General features: G+C 47.2%; 1 pseudogene; it reads left to right on the forward strand.

Moving 5' to 3' along the window:
• The first annotated feature begins 2,109 nt into the window (after positions 1-2,109).
• LOC110324947 lies at positions 2,110-2,368 on the forward strand (annotated as a pseudogene).
• Positions 2,369-6,294: the final 3,926 nt, after the last annotated feature.

Consider the following 6,294-nt stretch of genomic DNA (forward strand, 5'->3'; position numbering starts at 1 on the left):
GGTGAGCAGATTACTTCTTCCTTTCTTGATCACACCTGTACTTATTAATTTTCTGTCCTGATAAGAAAACACCATGACCGAAGGCAGCTTCTAGACGGAAGAATTCATTCGGAAATTCCATAACAGACAGCAAGGAGAGCGTAGTGGAGGAAGTCAAGAGGCCTCAGCTTCAACCGCAAACAGAAAGCAGAAACAACAAGGACTGAGGCTGAGGCGAGGGTATACATTCTCAAAGCCCTAACCCCAGCGATGTGTTTCTTTTTTCTAGAAAACTTGTACATCTTAAAGGGTCCAAATAACACCACCAACCAGAGACCAAGTGTTTAGATATGTGAGTCTCTGGGAGTTGAACCAGAATTCTTGAACCAAATTCCTTTTTTAAAAAAAATTGAAAATAGATTCTTCTCTCATACACTATATCCCATCTATAGTTTCCCCTCCCCGGGCCTTCCAGCTCCCCTCCATATCCCCTATTACTTTAAAGAGATGGTTATAAATCCAGTTACACAGTGGCGGGGGCCTAATTCCCTCAATGAGCCCACCCACCGCACACATACAGAGAAATCCAGGGTGCTCACACCAGACACTCAGGGTCACAGCAGCACAATGCCCAGTGTTCCCACTTGCCAGGACTTGGCACACTCATCACTCCCGCTCTGTTATCTATGAGAAGTTAGAGCCATGCTGCTGCCATCCCATTTGACAGAAGGGGAGACTGAGGTAGAGGCTTTAAGGTCACAGGCGCAGCGAAGTCAGGCAGCCAGAATTTGTAACCCGAGCGTCTGAGTCTGAAATCTGCCATCACCCGGGCTACTGCAGAGGCCAAACCTGTGCTGTGTTTTTGCTGGGCTGCACGGGAGTATGTGTGGATGTAGGTGTAAGTGTGTGTGTGTGTGTGTGTGTGTGTGTGTGTGTGTGTGTGTGTAGGATGGAGGTCTACCCTGAGTGTTATTCTCAGCTTGGTTTTTGGGACAAAGTCTCTCCTCGTCCTGGCGTTGAGCTAGGAGACAAGGCTGGCTGGTCAGTGACCACCACCAGAGATTTCTTGTGTCTTTGCCTCCTGGGCACTGGGATCTCCTCACACCAGGCTTTGTTTCTGGAGGCAAGCACTTTTTCAATGGGACCATCTCTCCGGCTAGCTCCCTCTAACTTGTTTTTTACAGCCAGAACTTCTTGGAAGGCAAGGGAAGGGCCCTGCACTGCTGTATGAAAGGCAAGGGAGCAACCTGCACTTCTGCACTCTGGCATGGGGCAGGAACTCTTCCTTCCAGACCCTGCACTCCTAGGAGCTCAGGATGTGGCTGTTCCATCCCTATTCACCTGGGCAGCTTTAATCTCCAGGAGTGGGTGTGTGGGGCCCCCAAATTGGGTTGCCATTTCCCCCCTGAGAAGTCTGGGGATTTGTCACTGTGTGGGTGTCTTTGCCCTCTGCCATGTCTTTCCATCCTCTGACTCATCTCTAAGTGTCTTTTTCTATTCTCGGCCTCTTTATTCCGCCTGGTTCCTCTCAGCCACATGCTGTGAATGTTTTCCCCATCAGACTCCCTCCCTGCCTTTCCTGAGAGCAGAGCAAGGCTGTCTTGACCCTGGGAAGTGCCCAGCACAGCCTCTGCTCATCTGAAAGTGCCACCGCCTCCTGGGTCACCGCGGTGCCCCTACAAGCTGTCCAGGTTCAATGTGAAGTCATGCCAGTCACATTACAAAGTGTTCTGATTTGACGGGAAACTTTAGTGATTAAGTGAAAAGAGAACTTTTGAGTCAACTGATGGCCTCATGGACAACTGTGGATGAGCGAGAAAAGGCGAGAAACAGTGGCTAGATGGGAAGTGGTCAGTCAACAGGAGCACTCCAAGTACTAGGAACTTTAAAAAAGGGCTTCGGGGTTTCTCAGCAAATTTTGCAGGCATATATACCAGCTCCCCCTATGTCTTGCAGCTATGAAGTAGTACAAACCAATTTGTGCATGTGTTGGAGACTACAGTGAGTATGATGCACTTCTGGCCAGGTCACCAGATATCCGTCAAGTGACCCTTACTAGTCCTTCTTAAACCTGAAGTGGAGTAGCTACATTTGTTGCTCTTGGTGTTGAATCCCAAACTGGCTCCCGACATGAGACTAGAAGATGAACAAAAGATGCTCACTGGATCCGGAGACCCCTAAGAGGAAGAAGAGGAGGAGGAATTAGTGGACCCTCTAACAACAGTGAGAGCACCGTGAGCAGTTGGGGAAGTGTGTAAAGACCCGGGAACGGCTAGAGTTGTGTGATAAGCGCGTGTCTTCTGGATCACAGACAGAAGAGGAGCTCTTTGACTTCGTGCATGCATGGGACCACTGTGTGGCCCACAAACTCTTTAAAAGCTTGAGGTAAATGTGCAGATTCCTCTGCCTCAGCCTTGTCACTGGCAATCAGGAACAGTTCCTTGTTGTGGTTTTGAACATTTGTTTCTAATGTAGTAAGCTCATTGAGAACCACATTGACTTTGGCAGGTAGCTTCTCGTCTGCATAATTAGCAGTGATTCCGTCTTAATAAATGGATCTGCAAGCTTAAAATAAAAAAACCAACCAACCAAACAAACAAACAAAAAACAAAAATAAAAGAGGGCTTCAGGACAATATGGGATGAAAACTACTCAATTTCAATATTTCTGGGTTCAGAGGGCTCAGACACTCCTAGCACAGCTTTTGGCTATCTGGGTCCCTGTGTAGCTGTGGAGGTTGAACCAAGCGACTCTTCCCTGAGAGGGCTTCTTCCCTGAGAGGGCTTCTTCCCTGAGCGGGCTTCTTCGCTTCTATTTTCTTACTCGTGAAGATGACAGTTTAGACAGAGCAACCTTTATAGGCATCCTAACCTTTCCTGCTTTTGGTTTTGCTGAGCTTTGGGAAGAACTCCTTATGAAAACATTTTAATGCAAAGATTTATCATTCGTTGTTTTATTTTAAAAATCTATAAAGTTGAGAGTATAACATAAGTTGGAAGGTGGAGAAGAGACAAATAGGGAGGAAGTGAAAGAGGAAGAGGAGAAAGGGGAACATGAGAAGGAAGAGACAAGGGAGGAGGGGGACAGAGAAGAGGAGGAGGAGGAGGAGGAGGAGGAGGAGGAGGAAAAGAAGGAGGAAGAAGAAGAGGAAGAGGAAGAGGAGGAAGAGAAGGAAGAGGAAGAGAAAGAGGAGGAGGATCACAAGCTAGGTGACGTGTGGCATACCTCTCATCCTCCCCTGATTCTGAGGCAGGAGGATAGAAAGTTCAAGGTCTTCATGGCCAATTTAACGAGACCCTGACTAAAAACCAAAAAGTGCAGGGAATATTACCAAGCAGTGGAGCACTTGTCCAGCAAGAATCTGGTTCCATCCTGGTCCTGCAACAAGAATGAAATAAGGAAGGGGAGGAAGAAAAAGAAAAGAAGGAAGAGAGGAGGAGGGAGGGGAGAAGAAGAAGGATGACGACCCTTTGCAAAGACCCACACTATGCATTGGTACAATTTATTCCAATATCCCACCTATGGTGGTTTGGTGTCTGTCATCTATTTAGTACACAACCAGATCAAGTATAACACAAGCCTCTCGTGTCCATGCCATACCACATACTTTGGGTTCAAATCATTTCATATTCTTCCAGGAGAGTCTTTGAGCCTACAGAGTCCATCTTGAGGCTGTAACAACTAAATATTGACACCATGTACTCTCTGCCTTCTTGTCCTGTAGTCTTTTTTTCCCCCCAAGTCCTTCTGATTGGCAGAAGCCCTTCTGGAAAGGAGGGACATCCAGGCGGTAGCTGGGAAAGTTAGGTCGTGGGTGGTAGAAGATGGTGACACAGCCAGGATTAGCAGCTGTGGGGGTGGCTGTTCCCTGTGGCCTGAAGGGGCAGATGAGGGAGCAGTGGGCAGAATTTAGAGAGAACTAAACTTAGTCTCAGTGGGAGGGAAGCCAGAGCTGTAGTGTGTGTTCACCAAGCCCTCTGAGCGTGAAGCCCTTTCCTGCCCATTCTGACCTCTCCACAGTGGTTCAGTCTAACCCAAGGGTTTGTTTCCTATTCAAAGCACTCACCGAGCAAAATAAAACAAAGTCCCTGGGATGCTAAGACCAGGCACAGTTAAATGCATGAGTATAGGAACAGGAACAAAACCAAATCTTCACGTTGAAGAAACTCTGGCCTGAGGAGCACTGCCTGCTCACCAGGCTTTGCCTGCTGATGTAGGTGGTGGTTTTTCTGGTACCCCCAGATCCACCATCTTGCTCTGACTCCTTGGAGCTCCATAGAGAAGACAACAGGGGCATCCTGAGTTCCTTTTGCTTGAAATCCTTTTACCAGTCTGCACTTTTTCTGCCTGTCTGATTTTTGAATCCTTTGTTTGTAAGCCATGTCTCTTTCCCCTGAAAAGTTTCTCTCCATTCTTTAATACCCAGCCACCTCCTTCAGGTGCTCTTACGTTGGTGTCTGGAGTCTTCTTTTACTTCCACGTTTTGAATGTACAGACTTCTGGTTCTGCTCCACAAGCTCCTCCCTCGGCTCTTTCCGTGTGCTTGTTCTCTGGACAGTGTGGGTCTGCACGGGCCACCACTGCAATGATGGTCCCATCTCTTGGAGGTTCTCTGAGCACTGAGGCCTGCTTGGACTGGCTTCTGTTTTAGGTCATCAGGCTTGCCTCTGGTCAACCAAACCTACTCTAGATGCCCAGATATAGTATTTATTAAGCCAAATTTTATTATACTTGCTATCACTGTTGTTGTCATTTAGCATTTGCCAATTTCTAGAGAATTCTGTATCTATCTTCTTTTTCCCCTCATGCTAACTGTGGTAGTGTTAATTGTCAACTTGACGCAATCTAGAGACCTCTGGGAGATGGGACTCTGACGATGTCTGTTGGGGATTGTCTTGACTGCATTAACTGAGAAGGGAAGTCCCGCCCACTGTGGATGGTATGGTTGTCATTCTCTGGCTGGGGATTCAGGTCTGTTCACATGGAGAAAGTGAGCTGAGCACATTTCTGCTGCCTTCTTCCAGACTGTAGACAGCACGTGACCAGTTCCTGTGGCCTTGACTTCTCTGCCAGGATGGGCTGACCTTACTTTGGAACTGTGAGCAGAATAAACCCTTTCTCCCTTAAGTTGTTTTGGTCAGAGTACTTTATCGCAGCAGCGGAAGGAGCTAACATACTAACCTTAGGAAGCAACTATCAGTTTACTGACTCTCTCCATCAAGGATGCTGTATTATGGGATTATTATGTATTATCATGTATTATTATTATTCCCACCTGCTGAGGGAAGCCCAGCTCACTATTGCTTAACACATTACCCAAAGCTTGTTGCAAGGTTAGGGTCTGAGCTGACAACTTGGACAGAAGCCCTGTGACCACAAAAATCTAAAAGCTTTACCCTCTGAATCCTTAGTGATGATAATCCCTATGCAGATGCAAATTCAGGTTGAGAGAGGTTACAGAGCCTCCTGGGACCAGCTCCACCATTTATCCCTCCTCTGCGTGGTGGCTTTTGTAGCTACACTGGGCTCAATGGTTCTGTCTGTCCTTGGGCCTCTGTTTTCTATCCCAGGTAAAGGACTCTGTGACTTCTTGCCTTCCTCAGCCCTGGTTAGATTCTGCCACCACAGTTCTTCTGAAGGACTTTGGTCAGGGGATGTTAACTGAGGAATCCCCAGAAGGCAGCCCTGGTATTTCTGTCTTTGTCCCTGACCAGGGGAAGCCTACCCCTAGCCAAGCTCCTGCATGAGATGACAGCCACTGACAGGCTGTGCCTTGAAGCTCCTAAGTATGGACTGCTTGAGCTTGCGTTCAGCTTACTGGGTTACAACTCGATTTAAATTTGCTGCATTCAAAACAAAATGGGCCTCTGGCCTTTTTGTTCCTCAGAAGAGGAAATTATTTTACACTTGTGCTTGCTTGTTTGTGAAGCATTTCATTAAACAAAAAAAGTTGGCCATGCCACATGTACAGCAGTGAGTAAAACTGAGGAGATTGGAACATGATGGGGGATACGTTAGTTACACACAGCGTTATTACCAGAGAGCCTCTCCGTTGCTTGTTACGGCGGCGGATGAGCCTGAGATAATAGCCATCTCAAATAAAAGGTTTAGTTTAAAAGTAGCTGTCACAGACACTCTGTTTTTAACACCCGCATCACTTCTTAAAAGGTCATGAAAGAAATATGTGGGTGCTTTTGCCTAAAGACTAAGTCCAACTTCAGTGTGATGTACTTATCCTGTGTCTTCTCCCTCCCTCCCTCCCTCCCTCCTTCCCTCCCTCTTTGTACGTGTCTGCAGTGTGTCTCCACGTGTGGC

Source organism: Mus pahari, chromosome 7, assembly GCF_900095145.1.
Source record: "Mus pahari chromosome 7, PAHARI_EIJ_v1.1, whole genome shotgun sequence".
Lineage (NCBI taxonomy): Eukaryota > Metazoa > Chordata > Mammalia > Rodentia > Muridae > Mus > Mus pahari.